The following is a 23,009-nucleotide window of genomic DNA, read 5'->3' as shown; positions in this document are numbered from 1 at the left end:
AAATGGAAGAATGGTGGGTATCTAGATAGAATTAGAAATGTTAAAGAATTATTTCATATTAGCAGCAAGATGATATTAGATATTTTCTCTTGTCTCCAATCCATCTCAAACCTCTCCCAAATAGAAATTATATACCTCCATGGTCTAGAATACCCAAAATCTAAAATTAGTTTTAAAAAAACCCATGAATTGATATCTCACTGATCCTAAACTCACTCATCATATTACTAACAGCAAGGCTACACTGGTAGAACCAAGGATATAACACAAGTTTACTTCAAACCCCATTCCTTCATCTCAATCCCCTTGCCTTCTTTTCAATTCCATGGAAACAATGACTCCCAGATACAGAAGCATTCCTTTAATATCAAAAGACAGAAAAAAAAATCTGCTTGGGGACTGCATCATGGAAGCACCAGTGCTGCATAGGTCTGAACTGCTAGTACCTGGGAAAAGAGACTTCAGAAAATTGTTGCTAGACTAGAGAATTGGAGGACAGAAGAAATGGAATAATTCATCAGGACAGGACACCATACATAAGAAGGGGAGGGTTGTAAAATACCACCAAGACTAAAGAATACCCAGTTGAGGCATTTCTGAACACCCCAAAGTCAGCCAGAGACAGAAACTAGGTTGGTGAATCAATTCCTTAATCCTAAATGCTTTCATTAGCTTGGCTAATGAAATAGCTCACAACTCATTCATACATTAGCATGCAGTTTTCCTACATTAATGTGGCTCAAATGCTCCTTATTTGACTGTCAACCTGGTGATGAAACTCTCTAACTTTAATTAAACTGGTATTCAGACCACAGATAGCCAAAGTGCTTTGCCAGATCTATACTAGAAACCTTTTTAGCTTGGCAGAAAAAGCATGTTCTAGAAGAATCCAGGGAACTGAAGGGTTAAAAAAAATAATGAATGCTCCATATATATGAAAGAAAAGTCATCACCAACACTAATTATGGGGTTTATATGATCAACCAATCAACAAGCATCTATTTAGGGCCTATCCTGGACCAGGCTTGGGCGTATAAATATAAAAGTGGAACAGTCCTTGCTCTCAAGGACCATAGGCAATAAAGGAGATATAATCTAAGTAAAAAACAACTTATAAGCACTATAAATCCATAATGATGGGATGGGAGTGGAGGAACTAAAAATGAAGAAATCTGAAAGGATGCTTAGATAAGATCATCATATTTTCCATCACAAAGTCTTAAGGAAATTATTTATTCCTCATAATAATAGTTAGAATTTATATGACACCTATCATGTGCTGGGCGGTGTGCTAAATGCTCCATAAAAATCACCTCCTCCGATCTTCACAATAATGCTGGAAGGTAAGTACCACTATCAGTTCCATTTTACAATTGAGGAAACTGGGGTAAAAATAGTAATTAAGTGATTTGACCAAAATGACTCAGCTAGTAAATGTTTGAGATTAGATTTGAAATAAGGCCTTCCTGACTCCAGGCCCAATTACTCTATCTTTTGTGGCATCTGTATACCTATTTAAGTATGCTATGCATCTCTACATGTACACACATGCATAACACATAAGTATATATGTTCTTGCATGTATGTTTTACACATGCATATATTTTATGTATACATATAAGCACATGTGTGTGTATATAGTCACCTGCACAGGCATGCACTATCTCTCTTCTCTTTCTCTCTCTCTCTCTCTCTCTCTCTCTCTCTCTCTCTCTGTAAATATATATATGTATTTATATGTATATATTTACATATGTATATGTGTGTTTGGGTATATATTTGCATAAAGTTATATTTATATAATAATATATGTATATAGTTTATATTTTTCTAACTGAGGGGAGGCTTGTCCCTATAATTACATTGGTATAGGGAAATCCTCAGTGTGGAAATTCTTCTATTCACCTAAACTACTGATTGTTTTACACCTTAAACTCTTAGAAAATTTTCTTAATGATGAAGTGTCCAGAGTTCCATTTCTACCAATACTATGTAACAGTAAAATACTACTACTATTACTAATAATAATGATAATGATAGCAATGATGAAGATGAAGATGATGACAGTTAGCATTTACAGAACATTTCAAGGTTTGCAAAGCACTTTACACAAGCAAACTCATTTGCTCCTCACAACAACTCTAGGAGATATTACAGGTGCTATTACTATTCTTATTTTATAATTGAGGTAACTGAGGAACAGGGATGTTAAATGGCTTTGCCAGGATCACATAATTAGTAAGCATTTGAAGCAAGGTTTGAAATCAGATCTTCTTGGTTCCTGAAAGACCACTCTGCCACCTGATTACCTGCTAAATAGCTGAGCCAGGAAGGAAGTTAGGGTTTCTAAGCAATGGATATGAGAAAACGAGCCTATTTCAGGCAGGAAGGAGGATCTACATTGAGGCACAGAGATAGGAGTTATAACATTATGCATCAACAATGGCAGGCAAGCTAGTCAATCATTTCTCTACAACCCCAACAACAGAGATCTTTGAACTCCAACTCTTTCCAATGAATCACTTGTTGCCACTTAGAAGTTGTGTGACATAGGACAAGGCAAATCATTTCTAGGAACCTCAATTCTCTCTTCTGTAAAATGAGAATAACAATCCATCCCCTGCTTGAAAATTTTCCTCCTTGCCAGGCACTAGAGATGGTCCTTTATCCACTCCACCAGCACATTCCCTACCCCTTCCCTTTACATTTAGTGAGGGATATTTATGAACTCAAGGTACAGTACACATGAGCTATCACTTTGTACCTTTTCTTGGGATTCCTGAGGGATCATTGTACATGGGTAATATTCATGTAGAATAATTATAATGGCTGATGTTTATAGGGAGCTTATATTCACTTAGATACTGTGTGAGCTGATCAGTCATTGGCTTAGAGGAGTGGTTTGTGTGTCGTTGTTTGTGCATGTGTGTGTGTGTGTGTGTGTGTGTTTGTGCATGAAAAACTAGAAGGGAGAAAGGGAAGAGTAGCAATAAGCAACTTAGAGAATGTTGGCACCATCAAGTGCATCCTGTCCATTCCAATATCTAAAGAGCCCTTTCAGAAACCTCTAGGAAGATTTATGTCTATTTCAGTACCTGATGGGGACGAGCATCTTTAGCACTGAAAATTAAAATTTTACTAAAGAACAGAACCTGAGGCTATGAGGGTGCACATCTTATGGGGATGAGACTCTCATTAGGATTATTCAAAAGAAAAGTCAAAGCAGGCAGGAAGTCTCAGAGTTGGATAGGAGAGACTTTTTTTAATGGAGGTAGTTGGGGAAAATTTCTAATGAATCCTATCCAACCATAAAATCATGTAGAAAATGAATCCTATCTGACAATAAAATAAAACTGAAACAAATTACAAGGTTCCCATATTTGCAGGGCAAATTAATTTCCTGTTTAGAATACTAATTGCCCACTGAAGGGGTCTATAACTACTAAGTGCCTCAGCTTAACTTGTCACTAGAAGTTAGAAGTAAACCAATACCAAGAAAGGAAGTAGATGGAGACTAGAGTGTTCAATATTCTCCCCTGGCATTGATCCCTCCTTGATTTCACCTTTGATAGGCACTTGGGGATTCCTTTACAGCACCTTCTATTCATAGATACTTGTTTATACCTAAGTAATGGTCCTGAATGTCAGGCAGCTTGCCTCCTTAGTTACACAAACATCAGAATGTAATAGAAAAAGTTCTGGACTTAAGTTCAAATCTTGACTTGAATATTTACTAGCTGTGTGACCATAATGGCTTAACTTCTTTTAGCCTCACTTTTTCATCTTTAAAATGGGTCAAAGTACCATCACCACCACCATCATCATTATCAACTGTATCATCATCATCATCATCCCTGAGGGGCAGGGATTGTTAGTTCTCCCTCAGACTGGGGGAAGCTAAGAGTCAAAGAACTTCTGGGGGAAGTAAGAATCTATACCTCCATCATATTAGTGGCATTCTAAATTTAGGAACTATATTTCTATCCTAAACGTAGACACTCCCTAAGGATAGGGACTTTGAACTTCCTCCTGACTTGAATACTCCTTAAAGTTTCCTAAATGGTAGTTCTAGCTTTTTTTCCCATATAATCCTACCCAGGAGTCCTCTCTTCTAGTGAGGTACTATGTTAGAGATGGGTACAGACTGACTTAATCAATCATAATGGCATTCTGTATCTAAAAGTACATCTCTTAAAAGTTTAAGGAGATTTCCTGTAATAGGTAAGTATATGAATATATTTTTTTCTTTTTCGCCTTCTCTATTCTGTCTCGAGCTAGACACTATTGAAATAAAATCCCAATTATCTTCATGTAGATTATAAATTTGTGAATTTTCTGCAGCTAATCGTAACATGTAGATGATTTTCTGCATGGTTCTGAGCATACTTGTAGGTTATTTTTCCTACTATCATCTGGTTTAAAGAATGCCCACAAATTTTAATATGAGAAAAAACCAAATGCAAATAAAGTTAATTGGGGGGGGATAGGAATCATATTTTTAAATCTATGCATTATTATTTATTTCATTTTATTTATCCCATTTAAATATAAAATAGAATAATCTTTTTAAAAACTTTTGGTTCCAAACTCTCTTCCTTCCACCTTCTCCCTTCCTTTAGAGGGTAAGCAAGTTGATAATGATTATGCTTGTGAAGTTCTGCAAAACATATTTCTATATTAGCCATATTATAAAAGGGCATCATATGTTTTCCATAAAAAGTCCCAAGTAAATTATTTATTAAGGACTAGCTAGTGCAGGTATATAGCTATGCATAAGGGCATATGGCTTTTTTTAAAGCAGGGAGAGGTCTGGCTTTATGATTTCATTGGTCCAGAAAATTTCTCACTGGATTCCTCCTATCCAGGCAAATTAATGATTGTGTTGTAATTTATGTTCTTAAAGAGTTTTCTGAGAAATGAAGTCACTTGACCATGGTTCCTGCCATGATACTTACTACCCATGTGACCCTGGCCAAGTCCCTTTACATTTTTGGGTACCAGTTTCTTTACCTAACAAAAATAGAGATTGAGCTGCTGTTTATACCAGATGTGAATTCCATGATCCTGGTTCTGCTACTAACTGGCTGTGTGAGATTACACAAGCATCTACCCTCCCCAAGCTCAGTTTCTTTTTCTGTCAGATTAATCATATGGACTGCATGATTTCCCTTCTAGCTCTAAAATTCTAAATAGAAATCTATAGCTGATGAAAAGAATGAGCAATTTGTATACTTATATCTACAAACACTGGCTTCTATAACTCAGTTGGTGATATTTGAACACTGGAATTCTTTTGCTTATCATCAGTACATGATCTGGGAGATGGTTACAAATAGTCCAGAAGGCTAGTAAGACAAGGAAGTGATTTTGATTTGATGTTAACAAATCTCTACCTCACACCCCACAGTCACGTAGCTAGTTTTCCATTCTGTTTCTTCTCCAATACAATATATGTGTGTGTGTGTGTGTGTGTGTGTGTGTGTGATCAAAAATTATACACTACACCCCTGCCCATTGTCACTGCAGCTCTCAGTTCAGTCTAAAAATAATATTTTCCCCATTTCATTCCATTCTCATTCCTCCTTTCATTTCTCTTCCTTAATCTCCATCTTTGAATTTTCCATATGTAAAAATCTTTGTACATCCGAGAAAGGGGGAAAAGTACCTTTGAGAAGGCAGAATCTCTTTTTTTTAACTCAGGAACATTGTTTGAAAGATAGCCACCTGAGTTGATGTTACAAACATCCAGGAGGCACTCTATTGAAACAGGGACTTTTGAAATACAGACAGCAAAAAGTCTAATATTATAACATAATTATATTCCCATTAATATGTTAATCTCTTATATACAGAAATGGAAAGTCAATACATTACTTTTAATAATTAACTTCCATAAGAACAGAGAGCTGGAAAAGGAGAATTTTGTAGCAGTTCAGTATTTAACATTTTAATTAAAGACTTTCTGATTAATGTTTACCATTATTCCTATTTTTTTTGTCAAGAAAGAAGGAAGGAAAAAGAAATTAAAAAAGGAAAGAGAAGACAGAAAATGGAAGGAAGAAAGAGACAGAGGAAGAGAGGAAAGAAGGAAGGATGAAGAAAGAAAGAAAGAAAGAAAGAAAGAAAGAAAGAAAGAAAGAAAGAGAAAGAAAGAAAGAAAGAAAGAAAGAAAGAAAGAAAGAAAGAAAGAAAGAAAGAAAAAAGAAAGGAAGGAAGGAAGGAAGAAAGAAAGAAAGAGAAAGAAAGAAAGAAAGAAAGAAAGAAAGAAAGAAAAAAGGAAGGAAGGAAGGAAGAAAGAAAGAAAGAAAGAAAGGAAGGAAGGAAGGAAGAAAGAAAGAAAGAAAGAAAGAAAGAAAGAAAGAAAGAAAGAAAGAAAGAAAGAAAGAAAAAAGGAAGGAAGGAAGGAAGGAAGGAAGAAAGAAAGAAAGAAAGGAAGGAAGGAAGGAAGGAAGGAAGGAAGGAAGGAAGGAAGGAAGGAAGGAAGGAAGGAAGGAAGGAAGGAAGGAAGGAAGGAAGCAAAAAGAAGAAAGAGAGAGAGATGAGAGAAAAGGTGTGGAGAAATAAAAAAAGAATTGAAAGAAGAAAAATTTGAAAGAGAAAGAAAATAGAAAACAAGAAAATAAGAGGAAAGGAATGAGGAGTTAAAGAAGAAAAATAGGTGGGAAATAGAGAAAAGAGAAATACGCAAATAGAACTGTGGTCTACTGATGTGACTATTTCCTCCAACAATCCATTCATGCCTGCCTGCCATCTGGTACTCGATGTCCATGTCCCTCTATAAATTTGCTGCAGGGTGTTCACCCAACAGGAGAGTTTCCTTTATTTCTTCTCAGTTCACCAAAAAAGAAACAAATAATAGTTTAGAAAAGAAAGATGAAAGGAAGGAGGAGATGAAATCTGAAAAATAAAGGATTGAGAAGAAAAAAGATCAGAAAGACTGAAAAAAGAAGAAAAGAGATGGCACAGGGAGAGGCAGAAGGAAATGTTTACAAAGAGGCAGAAAGGGAAATTAATTCCTGGTAATGTCTAAAACCAAAGACGTACATTTTAGAAAGGTTTTGTGGGACTTTTGACATATCAAACCACCTAGGCTTTCCTTTATTTGTGATCCAGTCTAACTTTAAACTAGATTTTGAAGAGAGCAAATAACTCTGTAGCAGGGATGTTCTGCAGTGCAAATCTACCCAGAGGTTAGTCAGGCACAAGTCTTCAAATATGTTTGCTGATCCCTCCTATATTTCCTGGAATTTTTCTGCCTTACTCTTAAATGCCTCCCCTCTTTCCACTCAACCCCAGAATTACTTGTCTCCCAGAAGAACACACTTCATTTCCCTGCAACAGAGATACACTGAGTCTGTCTACAGAGCAGATACAGACAGAACATAAGTATCATATATCCAATTTATTTGACCACTATAAGTGATCTCACTGTATTATCCACTGAAAAGGGGGAGGTAGCAGTTGAAAGAAAATGTTTAGATAATAAGAGGAATGATGATTCTGTTATTAATTTCTTTCTCATCTCCCCCCACCCCCGCCCTGCCAATGGAATTTAGCAGAAAATCAATCATGAGACCAATAACTATCCATTTTTTTTTTAATTTAAAGCTTTTTGGATGATTGAACAGGTAGATAAAATAAGTGATTTTTCATAGTGGAAAGAAACTATAAGGATGTAAATACATCCTTTTTGGGCTCACTGAAAGCATTCTTGGCACAATTCCAATGGCAGACAGGATTACATCCATATCACACCAGATTTTGATTTCTTCTGCTAGGTCTCTATATTCTAAAAATTTCTCATTCTCTTGTAGCTGGGAGAATATGTGTATTTGATATTATATTTGTGGTATGATTTGATTGTTATCATTCCTATCTTGGAAGCCAGGAACCAGGATATTGGATCAACCTCTGAGGTTCATAGATTACCTGTGTCCTATAACTTGCAGACAATCACCCCTCTGTGCTTGCATTCTTGGTGGGCTATGCAGAGGATGGAGGGATAACAGGTCCCTCTGACAGGGAGAGCCCAATGGCTTTCTGCCAGCTGGTCTGCCTGCCCATCTTCCTTTCTTTGCTCCCTCCCATTCCCCATTTTGTTTATCTTAATTACAGCAATTTAAAAGGCGTGCTTAAGATGACTGAATAAAAGTATCAATATTTCACTTAAGAAAGGATTCCTGTCAGATGGTATCAGAGCCCCATAAATGAGAAATATGAGGCTTGTGCTCATGGACACACATATACACCCACACACATGCAAATGCACACAGGCACAGACACACACACACACACACACACACACACACACACACACACAAATCCTTCAGGCTCTGATGAATAATTAACATGAGACTTCCTTTTCTGCTCCTGCATGGGAAACAGCTGAGGGCTTTATGTTGCCACTGTAGTCAGAAATGAGCTTTTCTGTTGGAGCTATTTGCTTAATATACATTAAAGTAAACACAAGGAAACTCAGACTCAGGCACATGGGGTTTTCCTTTTGGTGAGCAGCCAAGAAGGTCCTTTTCCCTTCTTTGACTTTGTTGTTGTTGTTGTTGTTTACTTAAGATAGCAGTGTATAGCATTTAGGAAAGGGAGGGATTTCCCCTGAGAAGGATGATACTGTCAGTCTTCAAAACCCAGGTGTATGATAATGGAGTGGATGAGTTAAAAGGCATGGCTGGAGGGGGTGATGCAGTGTCTATTTCCAATAGTTAGAATGAAGAATAAACAGAGTTCCAAATATTCTTCACCTTTAACTCTCTCTCTCTCTCTCTCTCTCTCTCTCTCTCTCTCTCTCTCTCTCTCTCTCTCTCGGCAAATGGGGTTAAATGACTTGCCAAAGGCCACACAGCTAGGTAATTGTTGCATCTGAGGCGGGATTTGAACTCAAGTACTCCTGACTCCAGGGCCAGTGCTCTATCCACTGCGCCACCTAGCCGCCCCTAACCATCTCTCTTGACCCACCTTCAATTGTATTAAATTCAGACATAATAGACACATTTGAGTGAGGATTTAGGTTCAAAGCCTGCAGGTGTAAGTATTTTCTTTTTAACTCTGTCTCAGATAATGCATGCTCAGGAATCTTGTAAAAATTTCTCATTTTTTTATCTTTTTTTTGTCATTATTCTTTTGCAATCTGGTGAAGCCTATAGAATCCACAGGAAAATGTATAACAATATATCAAAATATATAGAATAATGTATAAGAATATATAATAATATATAAAATATGATTTAAAAGAAAAGCAATTATTGATACAATGACCAAAATTAAAAACAAAACCAAAAACCACATAAATTTAAGAACTCAAGTTAAGAATTTTTCAAATCAATGAAAAGTTGGAATAGATGATCTCTAAGGTCTTTTTCAGTTCTAAATTTAAACCAAAAAAAACCCCAAACTTAATGATCATCTGGTATAATTCTCACTTCCACTTAACAGACAAGATCCCACATATTAAAATGACAGAGTCCAAATTTGAAACCAGGTCTCATTAACTACAAATACAGAATGTATCCAATTGTCCTATGTTTCAAGGATAGCTTAACGTATTTTTATGAAACTGGGTTTCAGTTTCTGGCTTGTTGTTATTTTTGTTGCAATCATTATTGTTGTTCTATGTTTTCCAGTCCAAATCCTTCATGGCATATAAGAAATGTTTTGAAGGGGCTGGGAATTTTTAATCTAGAGAAGAGAAGATCTAGGGAAACATGATAGCTATCTTTGAGAGCCTGAAGGGCAAATATGTGAAAGATTTATTAGATTTGTTTTGTTTAATCCTAAAAAGTCTGACTGGAAGAAATGGGTGCAGGCGGTGGGTGAATCACAGAGATGTAGACTTAGAGTATATAGTGAGAAAAATTTCCTGACAATTTTAATTATCAAAAAGTGGAATGTTGGGGCTGCTAGGTGGCACAGTGGATAGAGCATCAGCCCTGGAGTCAGGAGTACCTGAGTTCAAATACAGCTTCAGACACTTAACAATTACCTAGCTGTGTGGCCTTGGGCAAGGCACTTAACGCCATTTGCCTTGCAAAAACCTTAAAAAAAAAGTGGAATGGGTTGATCTCTGAGACAGTAGATTGGCTCTCATTAGAATTCTTCAAATCAAGGCCAAATTACTTCCTGTAGGAGATAATTGATTTGGGCTGAGTCAGAAGGACTGGAGTTCTCTTCAACACTGAACTTCAATGATCTTGAAGTCTTCTTCCAACTCATCAATCAGCATCTGCATTATTATGTATGTTAGGGATTTGTTGGAAAGGGGACAGATAATCAATCAGTCAAAAAGGACTTATTAAATGCTTATTGTGTACCATGAACTGTGGCAAGTTCTAAGGATTCAAAGGTAAGTATTAGATGGTTGCAGGGAAGACAATGTGTTTGTATCTGGCTGCCTGTCTATTTGCATATATGTATCCATATACATATGATATACTTCATTGCAGAGTACATAGTAGAAAAGTAATGTAACAAATTTGGAAAAAGTAAGTTGTGAAAGGCTTTAAAAGCCCCCCAAATAAGAGTTTATAGTTTATCCTAGAAGCATTAGATAAATATTGGGGTTTATTGAGTAGATAAGAGATATGATTATAAATAATTTCAGAAATTACTTTAGCAGGTTATGTTGAAATGGAATTGGAGTGAGGAGGCAAAAAGACTAACTAGAAGGCCATTGCAAAAGTCCATATGAGAAGTGCAGAGGTCTTGAATTAGGGTGGTGGCTGTCAGAGTAAAGAGGAAAAAGATCAGATGTAAAAGGTTGTGGAAGGAAGATAAAGATATAAATGAGAATATTTATACAGACCTATGCCTGCTCATTGGGATTGGAAAGATTCCAGGTGGTTTCTCCAACCCAAAAATATTTCTCTACTTCCTGTAACCGTGTTTGAAATTCTATCATCAGAGTTTTTGCTCTCATTATCAGGACTGCAGGCTAGCATTGAGTGAATGACATCCAGTGCTGGCATGTAATAGACACTTAATATAGTTTATTTGGCAGAATGGATACCAAATGAATGCTGAAAAAGAAACACACTAGTATACACAGACACACACAGACCAAGTATCACATAGATAGATATACAGATAGACAGACACACCTGCACATGTTGACATATCCTGAGTCAGGTTGTGAGGACAAAATAAATTTACTTCTAACCCCTCAGGTCTTTGCTGCATTTACTGCAGCTATTCATTTCAGAAAATGCTCTACTGATCATTCAAAACACTTCATAATCTAATTCTGTTCTACTTTATCAATCTATTTACAATTTAATTCCAGACATATTGTCTTCAATCCAGTGACACTGGCCTCTTGTCCGTTCCATGAACAAGAACCCCCATCTCTCAGCTCCAGGCCTTTTAATCTGATTTATCCCCATGATTTGAACACTACTTCCTCCTCTGTTCTACCTATTGATATCTTGGGTTTCTTTTATTTTCCAATTAAAATTTCATCTTTTACTGGAAGCTTTCCCCAATTCCTCCTAGTTTTATTGTTTTCCCCTCTGTGAATTATTTCTATTTTCCTAAATATAGATTGCCTTATATGTATTTGTTTACATCTTGTTTCCTCTATTGGAATGTAAATTCCTTGAAGTCAGGGATTATCTTCTGCCTTTTTTTGTCTCTTTGGGATTAGAACATAGTAGGTACTTGATAAATGTTGATTGAGTGATTGAAAATTTGACTATTATCATGACACCATACTAGATTAAATCTGTAATTCAGTACTTACAGGTCTAAAGTATTCAGTAGACTCATACTCCTAAAATGATAGTTTTTGAGGTTGATTAGTGCATTTATCCTTAATAGCCAATACACAGAATTAGCTCTAAGCAAAACAACAACAACAACAATAATAATAATGATAATAATAATAATAATAATAAAATATTCCCTTCAGAAACAAGGGGGTGCACTCTTTTACAAATGAATATAGCATCAGTGAAAAGAGTGACACAAATATAGGATATACTGATAATGAGAAACATATGTTGCTAAGAAAGTTGTGCCTTTGACACTGAAGGGCCTCAATATTATTTCTTCTGTTATTTTCTTGTGGTGTGATCAAACTGATCTCTTCCAGGCAAGGTGGTCAATAGTATTATTGGACTTGCTCCCTCTGAAGTTAAATTCCCTATTGCCAGAGTTAATGCTCTCTTAAACCCATGTGACCATTTCTGATACTAGAGCCCTTGTAGCCACTTCCACTCTCTGCTCCCTTCTGAGTGTTATGTCTCCTAATTGACAAGTAAAACTAATTCCATAGTTGATGAGAAAAATTTAAAAAAGCAATTTTCTTCCTCTTTCACTGTCCTCTTTTCGATACAAGGAAGAAAAAAGAACAATACTTTCTTAAATGTTGAGTTTTTCCTCTATAATTAATTCTCCTCTAGATTTCTTGAAGACAAATAAATTCCTTGAAATCACTTTCCATCTCTCCTGACTTTAAGAGCTAGCAAGTTTACTTTTGCCTGATCACTGGGGTATGACCAATCTTTGGCCATTCAGTATCAAAGAGTCACTCTAGTACCATCAGAGAGAACTATTTCATGTTTTCATAGAAGGTTAACAGTACATACATGATTTGTTTAATACATTAATACCTTATTACTGACTCTTTTGTGATCCAATCAACTAGAATGGAGAATCAATTAATGACTAGTATCTGAGTAATCTAGATCACACCCCATTCTTCATATTTACTATTATTCTACATAGAATCATAGACAATATAAAATGTTAGTACTGTACTAGATCTTAGACATCATTTAGTCTTGTTCTTCCTCATTTCTAAAGGAAGAAATAGAGGCCAGGAAAAAAGGAAGTGATTTGTCTAAAGGTCAAGAGACCCAAAGGACTTCAGAACAAATTGTCAGGGTAGAACACATGCCAAGGATAGAATACAGATTAATTTTCATTGGCATATATAAAGAACAATGTACTATTATTTTAAAAAAAAAGTTGTGTAAATAAAATTCAATAAGCATTCATTAAGAATTTATACGTATATATACATATATATATATATATATGATAATGTACTAGGCATGCACACATGAAAAATAATACCATATCTGTCTTCCAGAAGCATTTAGAAAGGAAAGAAGGAATCACTAAAGGTTTCATCAAGAATAGGTCATGCCAGACTAGCTTTATTTCTTTTTTTTGATAGTATTACAAGACTGGTAGTTCAGGGGAATGCTGTGGATAGAACTTACCTAGATTTCATCAAATTCTTTTATGCAGTTCTGGTGGACAGCCTTGAGAAATGTGGGTTGACGACAGCATAGTTAAATGGATTTGGAACTGGTTGAATGAGCTGCCACTAAAGAGTAGCTATTAATAAATCCATGTCAAATTGGAAGGAGTCTCTAGTGGAGTGGTCTAGGGATCACTGCCCTTGGTCCTGTGCTATTTTCCATTTTATCAATGACTTGGATAAAGGTAAAGTAGACACAATTGTCAAATTAACAAATGACATGAAACCAGAAAGGAGAACTGACAAATTGGATGTAGGTCAGGATCCATAATGATTCTAAAGCACTAGAATATTGAATTGAATCTATTAAGATGAAATTTAATGAATGTGAAAGTATAAAATCAACCCCACAAATACAGGAAGAGGCAGAAATTTCTGTTTAAAAAATCCAAGAGGCAGATAGGTGGCACAGTGGATAGAGCACCAGCCATGGTGTCAGGTGTACCTGAGTTCAAATGCAGCCTCAGACACTTAATAATTACCTAGCTGTGTGGCCTTGGGCAAACCACTTAACCCCATCGTCTTGAAAAAAAATAATAAAAAATAAAAATATAAAATAAAATAGTGAAAACAATTACTTAAAGTGTTTTTAAAAAATCCAATATTGGTTTGCAGTGTGACATGAAAGTTAAAAAACAAAAATGAATATTAATGCTTGAAAAGACTTCGCTAAAAGACATAGAGTCTAGTTTAAGGAAGTTAATAATTCTGTTGTTTTCTGTCCTGGTTAAACCATGGAGTAAAATATTTAGTTATGAGTGCCACATCTAGGAAAAGCTTAAGCAAATTAGGATGTATTCAGTGGAGGGCAAGGTAAAAAGAGAGTAGAACCCTCACAAACCAGATCAGTTAAATGAAACTGAGGGGTGGCATTTGTCCTGGAGAGAAGACATAACAAAGCAAATGATAATTGGCTTCAAATATTTAAAGATCTGTCATGTGAAAGAGGGAATAAAATTATTCCACTGAACCTTGGAGGAAAGAACAAAGTAAGTTGGATAGAAACTGTAAATAGGCAGATTTGTGTGCAATGAAAGGAAAATTAAAAACTTTCTAACAAATATTTTATTGTTCAGTAGTTTTTTAGTTGTGTCTGTCTTTTAGTGATCCCATTTAGGGTTTTTTCAGCTAAGATAATGAGTAGCTTTCTATTTCCTTCTCCAATTCATTTTACAAATGAAGAAACCAAAGCAAACAGGGTTAAGTGACTTGCCCAGGGTCACACAGACACTAAGTATCTGGGGACCCAATTTGAACTTACAGAGACAAGTCTGTCTACTCTATCCCACAATGCCACCTAGTTGCTACCCTCCTAACAAATGTAGCAGTTAAAAAATGGAATGGGCTGCTTTAGGAGGTAGTGAGTTCCCTCTCAAAGTATAGGTAGATCACTACTCATTAAGGATATTGTAACCAGGGATCCTTGGGCAGGTATGAATTCGATCAGATGGTTCCAGTTGACTTTCTAGCTCTGAGGTTCTGATATCTTGTGAAGGAACTTAGAATTTAACTGGGGAATATGACATAAATAAATATGATGCAAGATGATAGGAGCAAAGGGAAGTTTCAGTGTACACTTGGAAAACTTAAGGAGGGAGGAAAAAATATCAAACCAGGAGGTAGAGGGATCGATCAGGAAAAGGAAATTATTCACTACATGAGACCCATCTTATGTCCAGTTCCCCATAGCTGCACTATACATTCTGCTGGTTTCAAAAAGATGTGAGAAAGAAATGAGTCATTCAATTGATTGAAAATCCAGTTCTCTATATCCCTCCTCACTCTGATCAGGCAGGTTTGGTGTCTGTTATAGAGAAAGAAAACTTTTGTAAGTATTTGTAAGGAAATATAACAGTTAACATATCTATAGATACACAAAGATGCAAAATACACATACAATGACACACAGTCATATGTGTATGTATATGCATATTTATTTGTATTGTATATGTATTATATAAATGTGCTATATTATGTATGTATATCATACAAATATTCCAAATCAATGAAATCATAGAATCTTTTGAGAATATTCTCTATACTAGCACCATGCCAAAAATATAATAGAAACTTATTAAATTCTTGTTGATTGACTGATAGATTAATATTGAAAGCATCTCATATGTCATGGATTCAAAGAATCTTCAGATTAGAAGGGACTTTTGAAATTATTGAGATTTTTACAACCTTAAATTGTAATCTCCTTTCCAAAATTCCTGCTCAGGAGCATTCAGATACTGCTTAAACATCTCGAGAGAAAATTCCCTATCACTGGAGATTTCCCATTTCACTTCTGAACATTTCTAATTGTGAAGCATTTGTCCTTATATCAAGCTTGAAATTCTGCAATTTGCCTCTGGTTCTGCCCTTTGGGGTCAGAGAAAACAAACTAAATTCCCTTTCCACATGATAACCCTTAAAGTACTTGAAGAGAGACATAATATGTTTTTTTCTGCCAAGTTTTTTTTAATGTGTGCTCAGTTCTGTGTGGACTTCAGAAAATCCTAGAAAGAATTAAATGAACTGATGTTGAATGAAGTGAGCAGAACTAGGAGAACCTTGTACATGTTGACAGCAATACTGTGTGAAGATAAACTACGATAGACTTAGCTGGCAGCAGCAGTCCAATGATCAAAGACAATTCTAAAGGACTTGTAATGGAAAATACCATCCACATCCAGAGAAAGAACTATGGAGTCTGAATGAATACAGATCAAATCATACTATTTTCTATTTTTAAAATTTGCTTTATGGTTTATGAATTTTTCCTTCTTGTTCTGATTCTTCTTTCATTACATGACTAATATGGAAATATGTTTCACATGGTTGGTCATGTACAGCCTATATCAAATTACTTGCTCTCAGAGGGGAGAGAAAAAAATGTGGAAGTCAAAATCATGCAAAGAAATCTATGAAAACTATCTTTACATGTAATTGAAAAAATAAATTTTTTAAAAATATAAACTATAATCAGTTCTTCTGGCATACCCTCATAAGGTAGCTAGGTGGCATAGTTAATAGAACATTTAACCTAGAGTAAGGGAGATCTGAGTTCAAATTTTACCTCAGATACTTACTATGTGACCTTGGGTAAGTTACAATCTCAATGCCTCAGTTTTCTCCAACTGAGTGTAATAAAAGGCCCTACCTCCCAGAATCAAATAAAAATATTTATAAAGTTTCTAGCACATAACTGGCACTATATAAATCATAATTTAGGTGATGATGATGGTGATAATGATGATTATGATGCAAGGCTCTTGTAATCAAAATATTTCTCTGAGCACATTACAGCTTGCCTTCTTATATTATGGTGACCAACACTAAACTAATACTCTAAATTTTGGATAAATAGGTAAAGAGTACAGGGGGATTTTTACCACCCTCACCCCCATTTTAGTCATGGTGTTATTCTTAATGCACCACAGATCATATTGACTGTTTTAAGCTACTGTGTCATATTGGATTACTCATTTGGAGTCTCCAGTTGACTAAAACATCTAATTCCTTTTTGTTATGTATGTCTGATACCAACTACTGAGTACCTTTCAATAAAGATAGGAAAACAAGAATAATCTCAGTTGGTTTAATTCAGATAGGCAACTCTAGGCTGGATATGATCACAACCTTAATCAATGTTTATTTTCTTGATGCTGGTTCATTAATAGGTGTAGGTTCTAAAGTATCATGAGTCATACCAAAGTGTGACACTAAATTGTAAACTCAAAAAAGATGTGACGTATCAGGACAATGCACCTAGCAACTATACAAATCCCCCCAGGCTCAAGTGGTCTTTCATCTTCACGCACCCTCATTTTTTCCTTTCTCATTACTCATTATATCATTTTGATCCAAGGGGCACCTTGGATCAGATGAATCAATGGAAGATCTTCTTCCATTACCTGGCTTCTTTAATTATCCTGGCAGAAGTTGGGCATGATTATCAGCTTGCTTTATTTAGCTATTTTTTTTCCATATTCCTGCCTTGGCACTCACATCCCAGGGCAATCTTTCAGACAAGGCATTAGTTGTGTGCCTTTCATTGCTTGTATTGCCCTCTGCTATTCTTTCCTCTTTATTCTACTAACAGATGTCCCCAGAAGCCAACATCGCCTCAATCTTGTGCTTTACTGTTGATTTGGGGAGACCCATATGTAGGATATTACATTTATCCCTATCAAATTTCTTGCAAGCTTCAGTCCAACATTCTAAAGCTTGTCAAAATATTTGGGGATTCTAATTCTATTTTTCAATATTCTAGTTACCCCCCCATAAACAATTTTGTATCATGATACCTGTGCTTACACTGAAATCACTGGCATAAATATTGAACAGAATTGGCCTGAGGACAGAAATCTGTTGTACCCCATTAGTGACAGACCTCTAATCATTTGGTCTATTTGAAATCCTAAACCCTTACTTGCTTAACTCTACTGCCATATGACAAAAGAAACTGATGAGTGCAAAGCCAGGTCTCAGAAATTATGAGTCACTATGATGTCAATAACTATAGAAATTCAGCCCTAATTGAACACTAATGAGTGATTGAGTCAGAGAAATCAAAATGGACATCAATTACTTCAAAGATTCTGACAGCACTGACACTGTCTCTCCCTATCTGTATAAGACTATAGTAAGCCTTACCTTCCAGTTCCTGACTGATCTAGTTCCCCAGGAAGATATAATTGGATCCTCCTTTTATACAAAAAATATATAAAGTGTTTTTGTCTAAGGAAGGCCTTGTCCTGGTCTCAAATTCATCCTAACTTTGAGAATGGGATGGGTTCTGTTCTACTTTGTTTTTTGTTTGACTTCCAGGACGATGGCCCAGGATGGCTTCCTCTGCTTTAGCCAAAGCTCCTTCTTGACCTCAGGTTTCAGCTTCCAATGCATTTAGACATTGCTTGACTTATTCCCAAACTTGAGCTTGTTTCTCCAGGTTCCTAGCTGAGAGTCCCTCCTTTCAACTGCAGCTGCATACCACTCCCAAAGACTAGACTGTGAGACCCAGACAGAGATGAAAACTCATTCCCTGGGTCAGCATTGAGCATTACAGAGTTGTCTGTAGAGAGCCAGAGAGCTCCCTTCTGGCAGACAAAAAGATGAGAAATGTTAGCTGACACTTAGATTTGTCTTTTATTGGGTAGGTAATGAGAGGAAGCTGGAGGCTTCAGAAAGTCCCCAAAGTATATTGGAAAAGCTCTTTTCTTTCCATGAAAAAATAATACTAGCTCATAGTTGGATAGTATTTTAAGATTTTCAAACAACTTTCCCCAAAACATTACTATGACATGGGGAATATAAGTAACATTATCCCCATTTTAAAAATGAGGAAATGACATGAAATGAGTTTAAGGAGGTGATTTAGAAAATCACTTCCAACTCTGAAGTCTATGTTTCTATGATTCACCAGACACTATTAAATGTCAGAGATAGATTTAAGCCAGGATTGAATTGATTACTAAGATTATTGTTTTGCATATTTAATTATGTAACTTTGAGGACCCCAAGAATGAAGAACCTTGTTCTGAGCTGCATCTCTCCCACATCAGACACTAGTCATTGAGGTTTGATAATAGAACAAAATAAGACATGTGCAGGTCATTCAACAGTTAATCAAAGGAGATCAATATCATCATCATCATCATCATTATCATCATACAATAGTAGTTAACATTTATATAGTACTGATCATGTGCCAGGATTGTGATAGAATTACTATCTCATTTGATAATCACAACATTGAAAGTAAGTGCTATTATTTTTGTAAGTGCTAATTTTAATTCTCATTTTTTAAAAAAGGAAACTGATTAAACAAATTGCCCAAGGTCACACAGCTAGTAATTGTCTGAGACTGGATTTAAAATTAGGTGTTCATGACTCTAATTCTATTGCTCAATCCATTGTACCACCTCTTCAACAAGGAGAGGCACTGAGAATCTATTGAGCCATTTAAGTAGAGTGTAGGTTCCCTAGCAATTCACCAGCCAAACACCTGAGAGCTTCATCTCTCCTATCTCAGGGTCCTCAAGTCTGTTGTATACTCCGGTGATCAACCAGAACATCAACATTTTGATTACTTGGGTGCCCTGAGCCAACCAAGTCTCAGTGAATTTCTCAATACTCTTTAAAGGGAAAACAAAACAAAACAAAAGAAAAGCAAAACAAACCAGCTATCCTAATTTGTATGGAGGGAGAGAAGAAGATAAAGGGAAGAAAGCAAATAAACCTCTATATAATGCCTACTATATCCAAGCTTTGCACTAAGCATTTTTACAAATATTAGAACTCACAAGAATCCTATGAGGTGCTATTATTATTCCCATTTTATAGTTAAGCAAAATGAAATGCAATGAGTTTAAGAACTAAGTCCCTTCCAGTTTTGAATTCTTTTCAGTCATGTCCAACTCTTTGTGAACCCATTTGAGATTTTATTGCAGAGATACTGGAGTGGTTTATCATTTCCTTCTCCAGCCCATTTTACAGATTAGGAAACTGAGGCAAACATGGCTAAATGACTTGCCGGAGTTATAAAACTAGTCACACAGATAGTAAGTATCTGAAGCTGAATTTAAACTCAGAGTTTCCTTACCACAGGGCCAGTGCTTCATCAACTAACTAGCTGGACTTAATTTGTTGCTGTTCGGTCATTTCAGTCATGTCCAACTCTTTCTGACTCTATTTGAGGTTTTCTTGACAAATAAACTAGAGTTATTTGCCATTTCCTTTTCCATTTCATTTTATAAATGAGGAAACCAAGGAATATGGGGTTACATTAATTGCTCAGGGTTACAGTTAATATGTGTCTAAATCCAAATTTGAACTCAGAACTCCAGGTCTAGCACTCTATCCACTGAACTACCACCTATCTTTCCCTCTCTATTTCTATGGTCCTATGAAAGACATTAAGTTGGGGTTAAAATATTGCTGTTACTCTAGACCTCAAATATTCAAACCATAGCCTTTTTATATGCTTGGAAAGGAGGTGATTCAAAAGTAGTTTACCAGGATTGTTCCTTATTACTATGAAAGAAGCTTTGAGGGCTCAAGTCATAGATTCATCATCATTCTCAACATCATTCTCACCATCACTGCCACTAGTCCTATGATTGTCATCATCATTACTATCAATTTCATTGCTATCATCACTACCACGACCTTTATAGCTAACCCAATTGTAAGTAACCTCCATTCTTGTCCTTATATTACCACCACTGTCATCATTGCCACTATTATCATAATTTATTTGTGTGTGGGCAAAATATAAATTAGCATTATTATAACCAGTATAATAATCATTTTAATTTTCACAATATAAATGACAAAAGTAATCTAGGTCTTAGGTCCAAGGGCTCTAAGGAAACTATTGCTCATGAGGAGGAGAAAGGACACAGTCACTATCTGTGTCCTCCATAAGTAGAGTGAGCCTTTGGGTATTTTTTAAGTTCTCTTGGAAAATGAAATGCTTACCTTTGGGAAAACCATTGCCCTGGAGATGCTATATCAACCAGTTCTGCTTTCCAAGATGGAGAGTTCCCAAGATACTAGTGCTACAAAGAGAACATGGACTCAGGCAAATCTTCTGATCAAGGACATAACAATGCAAAGAGGAATAAGGAATATACACATTAGGATTAAAAATATCAGAATTCAAGATGCCATGACTGCTTCTACATGTTACATGAAAACTCATTCCCCCCTCTCCTTTTAATAAATGTTCAATAAACATTCGTGAGGAACTTATGTTTCAGGCACAAAACTAGAACCTGAAGAAATAAAGACAGAAACAAAGGAGTCCCTACCCTCAAGAGGCTGGGGTGGGGGGGACTGCAAGGGGATTACCATGAGCAACATGTATATAAAAATATAGCAAAGTAATTTTGGAGGAAGGCTCCAGCAATTGAAAGGAGAGTCAAGATATATTTTCTAGGAGAGGGTACCTAAACTGCATTTTTTTTTATAAGATTATTTTATGGTCTGTGAGACAATAGGTGAGGATGACATGGAGGGCAACTTGTGGAAAGACTTGGAGGGGAAAAATGGGATGTTCAGTTTAGCTGGAACATAGAGAATATGAAGGAGAGTAATGTTCAATAAGCTTGGAAATGAGGGCTGGAGCTAGATTGTGATGGAATTTAAGTTTACAAGAAGAATGACCTAGTAAAGACCATGCTTTAGGAATATCAGTTTGGCAGTTGTGTAGAGTGCAAATCCAACCTCAGATACATACTAGCTGTGTGACCCTGGTCAAGTCACTTCACCCTATTTGCCTCAGTTTTTCCATCTATAAAATGAATTAAAGAAGGAAATGACAAACCACTTTAGGATCTTGCCAAGAAAATCTCATATGGGATCAGAAAGAATTGGATATGACTGAAATGATTCAACAATAAGAAACTGTATTGGAGAAAGTAGAACCTGAAAGCTGTGAGACAAATTTCATGCAGATGAAAAATGTTGAAGACCTGTCCAAGGGCAGTGATCAAGTGAAAGGAAAGATGAGAACAGAGGCAAAATAATATTGAGGAAGCAGACACAAGATTTAGATCTCTTGTTCTGAGTATTTCTGCTACTGGGCATTGAAACCCAAAGTTAAAGCACTGCTCCTTGTTACCTAGATTCACTTTCTTCTCCTGTTAAATGGTATGTACGTCATGTTTGCATAAAACTTAAAAATTTACAAAGTATTTTTGAATAATTTATACAATTTCTGATATTGTTAGGTTGTCAAGCAGATGCTATTTTAGAATCACATGGCAGCTAGGTGGTACAGTGGAGAGATTATTGACCTTGGAGTCAAGAGGAAAAAATTTGAATCTGACCTCAGACACTTGATACTAACTAGTTGTGTGAATTTGGGCAAGTCATTTAACCCTGACTGCCTCATATCCAAGGTCATTTCCAGTTGTCCTGATCCATATCTGGTCACTGGACCCAGATGGTTCTGGAGGAAAAAGTGAAGCTGGTGACTGAGCACAGCACCCCCTCACTCAAATCCAATTCATTTGCTTGTCATGGTATCACCTCCCTGATGTCACGGTCTTCTTCAAAAATGAAGGACAAACATCATTATTTTAGAATCTCTCCTATTTTACAAAGAAGGAAAACAGAGGTTAAGGGACTTAGCCAATATCTCACAATTGAAAATAGAAAGAATAATATCAATTTAATGCTACCTCAAGTAAATATTGCTGCCTTTCAACTTTGCCACTATTGCCAAAATATAACATTCAGCACCTAGGAATGGTGCTGAGAATGTTTATTACCTTAATTGATCTTCACAAGAACCCTGAGATAGGGTTTTATTATTTCCATTTTATTATTTATTATCCTCATTTTACACTTGAGGAAAATGATGCAAACAAAGATTAAGTTCTTCCCCAATGTCATATAATTGTTAAGTATCAAAGGTTGGATTTGAACTCAGGTTTTCCTGACTCCAGAGCTCTATCAGCTGCCATTAATCTCTTTTGTTATACTTCAACGTTAGGAAAATATTTAACGACCAACTGAACTAGTCAGACTAGACCTAAGTATCTTGCCTATGTCTCCCAGTAGCTGGCAGACTCCCTCAGCATGGGGAAAAGGACCATTAAACAACAGTAACAACAAAACAGTTGTTCAGAGAACTGAGCTGGACTCAAAGATGGGAGTGGATTTGGAGGACATCTAACCAAAGGAAGAGGAAAAACAGAAATAGTATTGTATACTCAAGGACTTGAGTGAGGTTGAGATA

The sequence above is a fragment of the Macrotis lagotis genome, chromosome 5 (assembly GCF_037893015.1).
Source record: "Macrotis lagotis isolate mMagLag1 chromosome 5, bilby.v1.9.chrom.fasta, whole genome shotgun sequence".
In the NCBI taxonomy this organism is placed as follows: Eukaryota; Metazoa; Chordata; class Mammalia; order Peramelemorphia; family Peramelidae; genus Macrotis; species Macrotis lagotis.
Note: the sequence above shows the minus strand (reverse complement) of the source record.